We start from the raw sequence: 12627 nt of genomic DNA on the forward strand, positions 1-12627 counted from the left end.
GTGTAGTATGGTTGCGGGGGCTCTGTGGGCATTTTATCCGCGATTCTGCACGCCTCCGTTTGAAGAGGGAGGCTGTGCCCACCGTGGCTCTTCCGCGATTTAGATGCAGCCCACCGACTCTGCTCCCCCACCACGGCGGGCTCCAGTCTGAGGTGAGTCAGCTAAATAAAGTTTTAACATCTTCTAAAGACAATTCCCTACCTAAATGCAAAGTCCGAGAGACGTGGTTCACTTCATTTAGCTAGTCAGTCGGTAATTCTGCAACAGTGTCTCTAACTAACGCAGCACTAGTTGACAGACAGCATTACAGCGTGAAATCCAGCTTGTGACCCGGTTTTGTGAGGAATTCTGTCAGGAGGTCGCATTTCAGGCTCTCCACATCATATGTGACTGACTTTTACATTATAACAATGATCACACACTAGGACTGTTATAAAGCGCCTATATAGGAGTTTCTTTTGTATATTATCTGACTTTATAAACTCCCAACAACAATGTGCTTCTATTTTTTTTTTTCAGGCTAAATCTACCCAAGACACTGGCTGTCAGACTGATTTAGCTGCAACAATGCACTTGTCCAGGCTGACATGAAGCCTTACCGGCGTAGCAAAGGTGAATTATTTTTAATAATCTTCTATGTAAACATTTTATTATTACCTTCTAGTTTTAATTTGTTTTACAGATTATTGTTACACGTGATTTTATGCTCTTTTAAACATTTATAAATGTGCTGCTTCTTTGTTTTTGTACATAGCCAGCCAGAAGAGCTCACAGCTGCAGTGTGTCTTGTGACACGGGGATCATGACGGAAATTCATCTTCCAGAAAGTCCCAGAGCAGCGTCCACACCCCCTGAAAAGACCAAGATGTGAGGTGTCTGCTGTTGATTCCAGCTTCCACCTCAGTGACAGTGCAAGCTCAGTGAACTGTTCAAGGTAAAAAAAATTAAAACATTTCAGAATTTTTAAGATATTAACAATTAAATTAGTATGTGATTACATCATGAAGGAGGCTACTGATTCTGGCCCTGTGACACTTGGTGGTGACGTGTGAGCTGATTCACCTGGTAAATAATTTTTACATTAAATATTTTGTTTTTGCTATCAAAAGTAAATTAACTAATAACCTGCATTATTGCAGGACACTCAGCAAAATATGGACTCTACACCATGAGGCAGGCACACGTTAATACTTATAAGAGCACATAAGGTGAGCAACACCACATATTACTGTACACTGTCCTGGATTTGTTTTCTTTCTGTATGATTTGTTTTCTTTCTGCATCTCATCATTAGCCTGGCTAATCACCTGATAACTCCTGTCATCTGGTTATGACAGCATGAGGATGTCCTCACACACCTGTAACCTATCAGCTCATCTGGCAGAATAGAGAGAGAAAAGACAACACCACATCTCCTGTTCCTGGAAAGCCTTCAGCCATCCTTTGATGACTGAGAACCTCCATCAGCTCTGTCTCCTGTCTGCCTACAATTATTATAATAAATATTGTGTTTGACAAGTTTTTTGTGCTGCCAAATATCTCATTTTGATTCCAGTTTTGATATTTTAATGGATATTTATAAATTACATTAATTGAATTATCACATTGTCGCATGTTTAACTAGCTCTATTGTGATAAATTAAACTAGCACCTCACTGTTAAAAGCTCGTTTTAATTTCAAGCATGTTTAAGTATTTATGGACATGAACAAAAACAGGAAATATATAAATTGAGATTTATTTAATTAATATAACAAATAAGGGGGAAAGAGTCATTGAAAGGCACATTCTTCTGGAAGCTCCTGATCCTGACGACACCAGCAGAGACCACCTGCAGACACCAGAGGACCTAGAACCGAGAGAGCAGCTGTTATTAGTAAATAAATAAAGAAATCAGGGCAGTTTTAGTGGGCTGAACACATTACAGATTAATTTTCTCATGGGGTATTTTCATAACTTTCTATGCAGCAGATTGTAACTTGAGCCCAAGGCTCCTGGAGACCTGCTATCCAGCACGTTTCAGTGGTTTTCCTGCTTTAACAGGTTGGATTAGCTGTTAAGCAGCTCAGCTATTTGTTGCTGATTAAAACCAGGTGTGTTGAAGCAGATAAACCTCTAAAACATGCTGAATACTAGCTCTAGGGCCGTGGAGACAAACCCTGCAGCTAATCTGATGCTATGGCTAACGGCTACTTACCATTCAGAGCTGGTTCTGTTGGGTCGGTTCCGGTAATTTCAGGCAACTCACAAGCTCAAAACAATAAGGCTCAGGTCCGCTTGTCTCCTCCAAATAGACTTGGTCCCTTTCTTCTCGAGTGTCTGGGTAAGGAGGGGGAGAAATGTCCTCCACTTCTAATAACTGCTCAGAGTGAAGGGAGCTAGCATCGTCTAGTTAGCCGTCGTCTTCGTCACTGCCACGGCTCCGCCCTCTCGGTCCTTCAGGCATCGCCTACTAATGTTGCAGTTTTTAAAATTGTTACGTGGGTGGAGTAAGACTCTGAGGGGGGAGTTACAACTTCTTTAAGTAAAAAATGGTTTCTCAGTGAACTTGCTCTTTAATTTCAGCCCAGTTCTATATTGATATTGGACCAATACCAATATGTTGAAAGGTGATCGTCTATCACTGCTCTAAACACACACACACACACACACACACACACACACACACACACACACACACACACACACACACACACACACACACACACACACACACACACATTCTCTATGTGATGTCTCTTTAATGTGAATGCTCTTGCCACCTAGTGGAGCGTTTTAAACAGATTATTATAAGAATGTTTTCATGAACGGACAGAAGATGTTTGTTTAGATAGATATCCGGAGTAGCGCAGACTGCGCCTCAGTCACAGCTACGACTGCCAACCACTCACCAAGTTTCAAATGACTCCATGTCTGCGAGAAATCTTTCTAGGAAACCGGATCTACCTATCAGTTGTCCTTGTAGTAAATGGTCATAAAGCTCCATGATCAAAAGACTATTACCTGAATATCAACCACACACACACACACACACACACACACACACACAAAATTTTATTAGCGCTAGCAGAAAGTTTAGCCAAAAGAAATAAACTTTGTTGTATGTTGTCTTTTTCATAACATATTGAAGCCTGAGCTTCCTTCTGGGAATCAATAAAATAATTGACTATGTCTTCCAGCTCCATATTAGTTGTTGCATTCTTCATGGCCAGATCTGTGAACAACTGCATTCTTCATGCCTGCAGTCATGCTATTTTTCTATGAGTTCAAGTTAAAATGGGTGTTGGTGTGATTTTAGCCTTTTCATTTAGACTTTTTAAGTACTTCTCTGATGTTTCTCCAGTGTTTGTTGGCTGCCAGGGTTGGCATAAGCAGGTAAGCAAAGCTGTGATATCATTAAGTGGGAATTGTTTCAAAAAAGGCTGTGAGAGAACAAATTGCACCGTGCAGACATGCAAACACTTGAGTCACGGTACCTGTGAGCCGTCTGAAGGTGAGATCATTACCACATGGTATACCTTTGGCTTCCATGTGATGAAATGTTGTTGCCTTTGGAGCTACAGAAAGCAAGTCTTCAAAAAACGATTGATCATCCTATCAGATCCTCTGTTCCTCTGGTCTGCTGATGAGAGTCTCGTCTGATCTGATCATGAACAGGAAGTCACCGACCTTTAACTTAATCTGTTTGAGAGACTGGTCGGCTATAGATTAGGAAACATGAACACCTGTGATTCCCGCCTTAAGAATAAAAGGATTACTGATTTTTATCAGTCTAGTCATGCTTTAGACATCTGAGTCATCAGCAGATTCAGATCCTGGTAACTCGTGTAATTAGTGAAGTCATTTTTCTTTGCGCTGGAACTCGTCTCTACAAAGGTTCATGAATTATCTCATCGTAGACTAGTTTAATCTTGCTTACAGATGGTCGGTGCTGATTTTATTGAAACTTGGTCCATATGTTTTTGTTTGTGTTGCACGTCTGATCCAAGAGCTCAGCGTTCCTCATGTATGACACGAAACTCGGGATGAAAATCAGAAGCAGAGGTCAGCGTTTTTCACCACAATAACAGAAGAATGTCCAGAGGGAATGCTCTTTAAAAGATTTTACCAATATTTACTTTGCTACACTAACCATTGCAATAAGTCCCCGTTTGTGATGTCACAAACTATGAAGTTAGAAAGGAACCACCTCCTGGCTGGAGCAGCAGTGGCTCTACTCCAAGCCCCTTCCAGATGTCAGAGCTTCTCAGCTTATAGTAGCCTGAGTGTGTGTGTGTGTGTGTGGGGGGGGGGGGCAGCTCCAGCTTGTTTTCTTAAAGTGACAGAGCTCTGAAACGGCTCATTCTAGAAGGTACTGGATTTGTTAAGAATAAAACTGCGGAGCAGAGAACTGCGAGCAAACAATAAAAAACTTTCTCCAGACCCAAATGAAGATACCCGAAGAAATGGTAAAAAGCATCATCTTTCACTGGGTACATCGCCTTGGAGCTAAAAGAGTGGACAGCAGAAGATCTCGTCCCATCGTGGCTAAATTTGAACATTTTAAGCAGAAGGATCTTGTTAAAAGTCACGGAAGAGAGCTCAAAGGAAAAGACTTCAGCGTAAATGACCAGTTCCCTAAGGAAATCCTGGATTGGCGCCGGGTCCTCTTTCCGCTGCGCAAAAAGTTTATCCAGGATGGGAAGAGGGCTGTCATCTCAGTGGATAAGCTTTATGTGTACAATACGCTTTACAAGGAGCAAGGAGTGACAGACTGGCTGTATTAGCCCAACATCAAGTCAGAAATATATTATTCTTATCAGGATTCACTGGGTTTGATCACGTCAGGATTAAACAGCTGCTAAATCCGTTTTCTAGATGATGAGATCACCTGTACTTAACCACCTCACACCCCTATCACCTTTTCATTTCAGTTCTTTCTTCTTTTTTAACCTGTATCTGTATTTTCCTTTCCTCTTTACCTGCTTCTGTACCTTTACACCTGTATGGCACAGCCACACAACTTTCCAACACTGCGTCAGACTCAGCACACACGTACACACACACGCGCACACACATACAAATATATATATTAAATCCATAGCACAATATCATAATTTATGCGTCAAATAATACAACCACAAACACTGTTGGATCTTTATTATTATTATAATTATTTACTTTTCTGTTATTTATTAACATACTATTTTATACATTTAGTTACTTATTCCATCTTATTCACATGAATGCGTCATATTCTAGCTACTCACACACACATCTATGGGTGCACTAAGGTTTGTTTCATGGAACGTACATGGAGCTGGCTCCATAGAGAAAAGAATAAAGATTTTTGATCAGCTAAAGAGAGTGCAAGCAGACGTAATATTATTACAAGAGACTCATAGATCTGCCACATGCGCAGATGAACTTAAAACACCTGAGTTTCCCAGCATGTTCTCTACCTGCTATAACTTTAGGCAAAGAGGTGTAGGTATTTTAATACACAAAAACATCAATTTCACAGTATTGGATACAGTCTCTGATCCAGAGGGTAGATTTATAATGTTAAAAATATCTGTACAGAATCAAAGCTTATGTATTGTCAGCATATACTGTCCAAATATTGATGACCCTTCATTCTTTCATAATTTTTTCTCTGTACTCTCCGAACACTTGGACTGTCCACTTATACTTGGAGGCGATTTTAATTTTTGGATGAACTCTTTAACAGACAGGCTCAGTACAGCTGGGACTCAGCGCAATTGGCAATCCACTAACATAATTAAACAGTACATGAGTGATTATGGGCTTTGTGATGCATGGCGATCTCTTCATCCTAACCGTAGAGAGTATACTTTTTTCTCACACGTCCATCACTCTCATTCACATTTGGATTATTATCTAGTCAGCAGCTCATTGTTGACTGACATTTCAGACACTGAGATACACCCCATAGTTGTCAGCGACCATGCTCCGGTTTCATTAACTCTGGTAAATAAGAAGACAATCCCACCAAGCAAAAACTGGAGGTTTAATACATCACTGCTAAAAGATGAAGGTTTTATTGATTTTTTTTAAAAAGGAGTGGGCTTTATATTTAGAACATAATGACCTGCCTGGAACATCAGCATCTATTCTCTGGGAGGCAGGAAAGGCAGTGATGAGAGGTAAAATAATCTCTTTCTCATCACATAAGAAAAAAAACAGAAAACAAACATATTCGGGAGTTAGAAGAAATCATTAAGTCTTTAGAGGCCTCCACAGAAGAAGAGTTACTGAGCAAATTACGTAAAGCTAAATTAGAACTTCTTGGAATTATTGACAAAAAGACACAATTTTTAGCACAAAGACTACGAATAGAAAACTTTGAACATAGTAATAAATCAGGCAAATTTTTAGCTAGCCAGTTAAAAATTAATAAAGGGAAACCTACCATATCTGCTGTTAAAGACTCAACCGGGAATATAGTTTATGATCCTGAAAGAATAAACAACACCTTCAGAGACTTTTACCAAACGTTGTACTCACCACAGATAAACCCATCAGATAACGAGATCAATGAGTTCCTTGACAGGATAACACTTCCTAAATTATCAGACAGCCAAGCTACAGTCCTGGACTTGCCACTAACATCAGCTGAGCTCCAGGAAGCCCTTAAATCCATGACTAATAGGAAAGCTCCAGATCCAGACAGGTTTCCAGCAGAGTTCTACAAAGAATTCTGGATCATTCTGGCTCCAACATTTTTCAGAATGGTGAGGAAAATTGAAGAGAGCGGCAGATTACAGCCAAACATGAATTCAGCCAATATTAGTCTCTTGTTAAAACCAGGCAAAGACCCTGCATTTCCTACCAGCAGTCGCCCAATTTCTCTTATTAATGTTGATCTCAAAATAATTTGTAAAGCCCTGGCAAAAAGAGTAGAGAAGGTAACCCCCTTCATAATCCACCCTGACCAAACTGGTTTCATTAAGGGTAGATAGTCATCCACAAACTCACGTAGATTACTTAATTTGATAGATTTCTCTTACAGTAGAAACATAGAAAGTAGTATATTATCTCTAGATGCAGAAAAGGCTTTTGATAGAGTTAACTGGAAGTTCTTATTTGCAACTTTACATAAATTTGGCTTCGGGAACTTCTTCATAAACTTGCTACAAACATTATACAGTTCACCAACAGCACGTGTCAGGACAAACGACCAAATATCAGCTAGCTTCTGTCTTCAGAGGGGGACCAGGCAGGGATGCCCACTCTCCCCCTCACTGTTTGCTATTTTTATCGAGCCACTTATTTTTATCGAACCACTAGTGGCAGCAATTAGGCAAGCAACAAATATTAAAGGGATAGAGTGTAAGAAAATGGAACATAAGATCAGTCTTTAAGCAGATGATGTTTTACTATTTCTCCAGAATTCTCAATCCTCTCTCTCCCATTCAATAGAACTGATAAACTCTTTTTCAAGAGTTTCAGATTACTCCATAAACTGGTTAAAATCCACAGTTCTACCAATTAATTCCTCTTTTGTCAATTTGCTTGATACACAATTGAAATCAGGGAATATCACATACCTGGGAATTAATGTCTCTCCCAAGCTGGCAGATCTAACCAAACTAAACTACATCCCACTTTTAAAGAAAGTGGAAGATGATCTTGCAAGATGGAAATCCTTACCGATATCACTCATGAGGAGGGTTGCTACAATTAAAATGATGGTCTTACCCAGAATAAATTACCTATTCTCGATGATCCCAAACACACCACCAGCTGACTGGTTTAAATCTCTGGACTCCTCAATTACTAAATTCCTTTGGCAGGATAAACCTTCACGAATTAGCTTAAAAACGCTTCAGAAGACCAAAGACAGAGGAGGACTGTATTTACCCAACTTTTACTATTATTTCTTAGCCAACAGGCTGCAATATATACCAAGATGGTTGCAAGATAACCCACTAGGTTAGATATAGAACAGACGCTTTGCAATACGATAGAGCTTTCAGACTTACCATTTATTAGCTCAAGCATAAGAAAACATGAAAGCTTCAAAAGTATTAGTATCAGCACCTCTCTGACAGCATGGTGGGAGTATCTAAAAATGACAGAGTCTTCACTAGTACCATGCAGACGCACACATATCTGGAATAATCCTGACATTTGGCAAAATAACCAAACGATGAACCTTCCGGACTGGAAAAATAAAGGAATCCTTTACCTGGAACACATACATGAAGGACTGGACTTCATTCCATTTAATCGAATAGTCTTCCAATTTGGAATTGATAAGAATAGCTTTTTAGAATATCACCAAATTAAATTTGTAGTCAAACAAAAATTTAAGCTCAATAAAATAGAATGGCAAACACCACCAAGGGTATTTAACTCCTATAATCTCAACCCCCCCAAACTACTGTCTAAAGCACATATGTCAGAGTCAAGGCCCGCGGAGCATTTTTATGTGGCCCGCGAGATAAATATCAAAAATATATTAAAACTGGCCCGCTGGCCGATTTTACCGCAAAGACTACAACTCCCATGATGCTTTGCGGCGCCAGCGCGGAGCAGACGCGCCCCCTCCTTTGTGTTTTTTCAGCGCCGAGGCAGTCAGAGGTAGTTGGGTATCTGCAGCTCCGCTGTCTCGGATAAATTACACTCCTCTCACTCAGCGCCAAGTTCACTCAGCTGTTTTCTGACGTTGAAGCCCAGAAACGGAGATTCTAGCCGCTCAGTAATGTGTTCACGACTTAAAGAGAAAGTTTTCAAACTAACTTCCAGACAGAGCTGATATAACTCCAGCGAGCAGCAACACGCTCAAACCAGCATGACTCTGTGGCTGCTGTAGTTTTTATTTTTCCTCCCCGACACACAACAACGTGGTCAAGCTGCTCAGACATGTTCATCAGCACAAACCTATGTGAGCAGCTGTTGTCATCTAATGTTGTCATTATTATGATGAAGATGAACAAAACAACAGGAGTCTCCTCCTCAGCTCAGATCAACCCCATGATGCAGGTATCTGGCTGGAACAGGTGAGCATCACAGTAAACCAGTGGAACAAACTGAGCTTTAAATATGTTGGTTTTATGCTCTTTTTATGCTCCAAAACATGAAAGTTAACAGGTGAGATGTTGCATTTTCATTTAAGATAAAATGATATTTTTATTTTGTTGTTGGCACGTGAGAAAAGATTTAACCTACAGTAAACAGGAAGTAGAAAAGCTGGAGATAGATGAATAGAATAGAAAATCCCTTTATTGTTCCTCAGTGGGGAAAGCTAGACGTCACAGCAGCGATGACACGTATTACAGGAGAAAAAAGGAGAATAAAAAAATAAGAAAAATGAATAAACAAGAAAACATAAATCCCAAATAGATTTTAAAAATGCTGAATATACCACAAGTAATGAATACCACTGATGTGTTTTATTTGTAACGGACTTGCTCGTGTGTAATTTGGTTATTCCACATTCAGTGTTAATGCAGAAATAAGTTTGTTTCCAAATTTAAAGGTTCAAATTGCATACATGTTGATAAAGAAAACGTGCAAATTTGCCATCACTTTTTCAAAAAATATTAAGTTTGGCCCTCGACTCCGTCCCAGAGTTTCATTTCGGCCCCTTGTGAGTTTGAGTTTGACACCCCTGGTCTAAAGTATATAAGACACTGTCCAAAATTGACGATAAAATTGCAATCCCTATTGAAAAATGGGAGGTGGATCTATCAGTTCGCTTTGACCTGAATTTCTGGTCCCAAACTTGTTTAAAAACTTTTGAAATGATCAGACACCCCAATTTACAATTAATCCAGTACAAAATTCTACACAGAGTATACTACAGGTCATCGGATGTTCAAGATGGGATTTGTGTCATCTGACACATGTACACACTGCACAAACAACATTCCTGACAATTACATTCACGCGCTGTGGTCCTGTCCACCTGTCCAGGAATTTTGGGGTAGAGTATGTGAGGATCTGTCAAAATGTCTGAAATGTCATATCCCAACTTCCCCCTCTCTTTGTTTACTGGGAAACCTGGACGATGTCCCGATTGAAACATCTTTGGCTCACGTGGTTCTGACTGCCATATGCATCGCTAAGAAAACTATCCACTTGAATTGGAAAAATAGAGAAACTCTCTGCATTAACCAGTATAGAAATCTTTTGTTAGATCATATTACACTGGATTTAGCCTCTGCTTCCACTTCAAATCAATCCCTCTGGGCTCCTTTGATCGGTCCCATCACATAGCGATGATGGGGGACCATTGATATTGTCCTGCGGGATGGTGGGGGTGGGGGGGTGGAGGGTCTGAGTTCGGAGTATCCGGATGTTCCCTGGAGGTGGGTTCACTGGGGGTGTCTGGGACTGGGGGGGCCGTTGCCCCCCTCTGGAGGTGCTTTGGTTGCCTCGGGGGGTGGACTACTGGTGGTTGTGAGTGGGGCCCCTTGGAGATCTTGGTGGCAGCCATGGGTCACTGCCTGGCAGCTGCATTGCCCCTGGGCGGGTCTGGGTGGGGGCCTGGGGTCTTGGGGTGTGGGGGTGGCTGGCCCCGTGTGGGGATCTGGGCGGGGCCTTGGGGGTCAGGTCCTGACATGTATGCTGCCGGGAAGGAGGCAGGCACATGCAGCAGTGCCTGGCCCGGGTTCGGGGGCCTCGGGAAGACCTTGACCCCTCTGCTGTCTCATCACAGGGGAGGGGGAGGCCCAGGAGGGGGAGGACCCAACCTTACCTGGATGTTCTATGTCTTATATATTCTGAAAGTTGTGCAAATGCAGGGATGGGCATAGATATTCTGCTGGGGTGGGGCTGGGTTGGTGCCCTCGGGCTCCGTGGGGCTCTGCGATGCTGCTGCTTTGGGCCCTGGCAGGATGGGCTGGGGTCTCCATGCCCTGGGTTGCAGTTTAGCAACAGAGGTGCCTATTGGGGCCAGTGGGGGAGCTGGCTCCCTGGAGGGCTAAGCCCAACCAGCCATTCCTCCCCATCCCCGCATATTTTCCTCCTCCTGCTCCCTCACATCATCACACAAATATGCACATAGGACCTTGGGGGGTGGACAAGTCAGGGAGTGCGGGTATGGACTCCATTTCCGCATTCCTGTGGCAACCTGCCCCCCAATTTTATTTGCACCTTATACACTTTCACCGAAGACATTCCACACACACACAGGGCCTTGGGAGTGAGCATATTCAACGGCACTTGGCAGGGGGATTTCTCAGCCTCCTCCTGAGTGCCGGTGCCCACTTCCAATTTTAAACTGCACTTAGACACCGAAGGCTGTGGGTGCAAGTGGGGTGGTGCGGTGGCATCAGCTGGCATAGGCCGGACAATGCCCGCACTTCCCGCTCACTACAGCCATGGAATACACCTCATGATCACACAACACTATAATGGAGCAGGCGGAGGGAGACTAGGGGTCTTAGCACACCTCTGTTGTTGCTTGGATTCCTGGGACTGGAGGCTAGGAGGGAGATCTGGCGGCCTGGTTGGGGTCTGGGGTGGTGGGTTGCTGTGCTCAGCGTTGGGCTGGGGAGCCTGCTCATCAGCACCCCAGCAGAAAGGGTCAAACTCTGGTAACCGGTGATGGTTGTACCCAATGTGCAGCAGTACCGGGACCAGAGTGAATAGGGTGTGTATGGGGAGCATGAGTGGGTGTCCGGCGTGCACTTTTGTAAGTCTTTGGTTGTATGTGCATGTGTGAGCATGAGGGAGGGAGTGTGTGACTGTGTTTGTGTATGACTGTATATGTCAGGTGGGGCCTTTGACTCCTCTCTTCTCCTGGGACTTCTTTTGATGATATAGATCTTCATCTCCCCTCTCCCTGCCACACCTGGTGTGGGGTGTGGTGCCTTCTGCCTGAGTGTTCGTGGCTCCCGGGTCAGTGGGTTTAAGATCTTTGGCGCCATCCTGGTCGATCCCGGTGGCTGCCTGGTGGGGTCTGGGTCCCTGGGCTCTGCTGGGTCCCGGGTCGCTGGGTCCTGGGCTCAGCCGGCTAGGGGGTGGGAGGCTGCGGGCAGGCTTGTGGGCTTGCCGCTGATATCTCCAGACACTCTGCTGGCTGCTGGTTGTGGCAACCCGGGGCGATCCTCTGTGCCTCTCGAGGGGGGCAAGGGCCTTTCTGGTTGCAGTCTCCTTGGGGTTCCTGTGTTCTGGGGCAGCGCCTGGATCTCTGGGACTTGGAGCTCCCCCCGTCTCCTACGCATCTTTGGGGGGCGGATCTGTGGTCCCTCACACTCTCTATTGGACACTCCTATAGAGAAACCTTACATAAACAAGCGCGTGTACACACACAGGTGCTCACATGGTGCTCTCAAAAGTATGGGCTTGGGCACGTTCAACCCATGTCTTAAGGCTGTCGTTGCCACTACATGCACTATGATTTATTATCGTGTGATTGCTCAGTTAAACAATGTTGATTTTATATGTCATCATCAGGTTAACGCAGTGATAGCTTGCTCCTGATGTATTGTTGTGTGTCCCATTTTTTTCTCTTTCTGCAGGTCTAGAAGCAGACTCTTGTTCATTATTGTTTATTTTTGTGGAACCCCCCCCCCTTTCCCCCCATCTCCCCACCATTTGTCTTTTCCTTTCTCTTTCACCTCTGACTCCGTGTCTTGTCGGAATTGCAAAGCATTCAAAAACAATAACAATAAAG

The 12627-nt window shown here is 43.2% G+C and overlaps 1 protein-coding gene and 1 long non-coding RNA gene across 3 annotated transcripts in view; both read left to right on the forward strand.

The window, feature by feature from the left end:
- LOC139069592 (uncharacterized) overlaps window positions 1-1606 on the forward strand; it is a 2015-nt gene extending 409 nt beyond the window's left edge. The window contains exons 1-5 of one of the 2 annotated variants that reach the window (XR_011520265.1): window positions 1-612; window positions 755-934; window positions 1008-1065; window positions 1140-1208; window positions 1338-1606. The exon at window positions 1-612 is cut by the window's left edge and continues 409 nt beyond it. This is a non-coding gene — a long non-coding RNA (uncharacterized lncRNA). Of the gene's footprint in view, window positions 935-1007; window positions 1066-1139; window positions 1209-1337 lie in introns of both variants that reach the window. The other variant, XR_011520264.1, reaches the window with a different exon arrangement.
- Window positions 1-12627, forward strand: part of coro2aa (coronin 2Aa) — a 65045-nt gene that overhangs the window by 16586 nt on the left and 35832 nt on the right. The window lies entirely within an intron of this gene.

Source organism: Nothobranchius furzeri, chromosome 4, assembly GCF_043380555.1.
Source record: "Nothobranchius furzeri strain GRZ-AD chromosome 4, NfurGRZ-RIMD1, whole genome shotgun sequence".
Classification (NCBI taxonomy): Eukaryota; Metazoa; Chordata; class Actinopteri; order Cyprinodontiformes; family Nothobranchiidae; genus Nothobranchius; species Nothobranchius furzeri.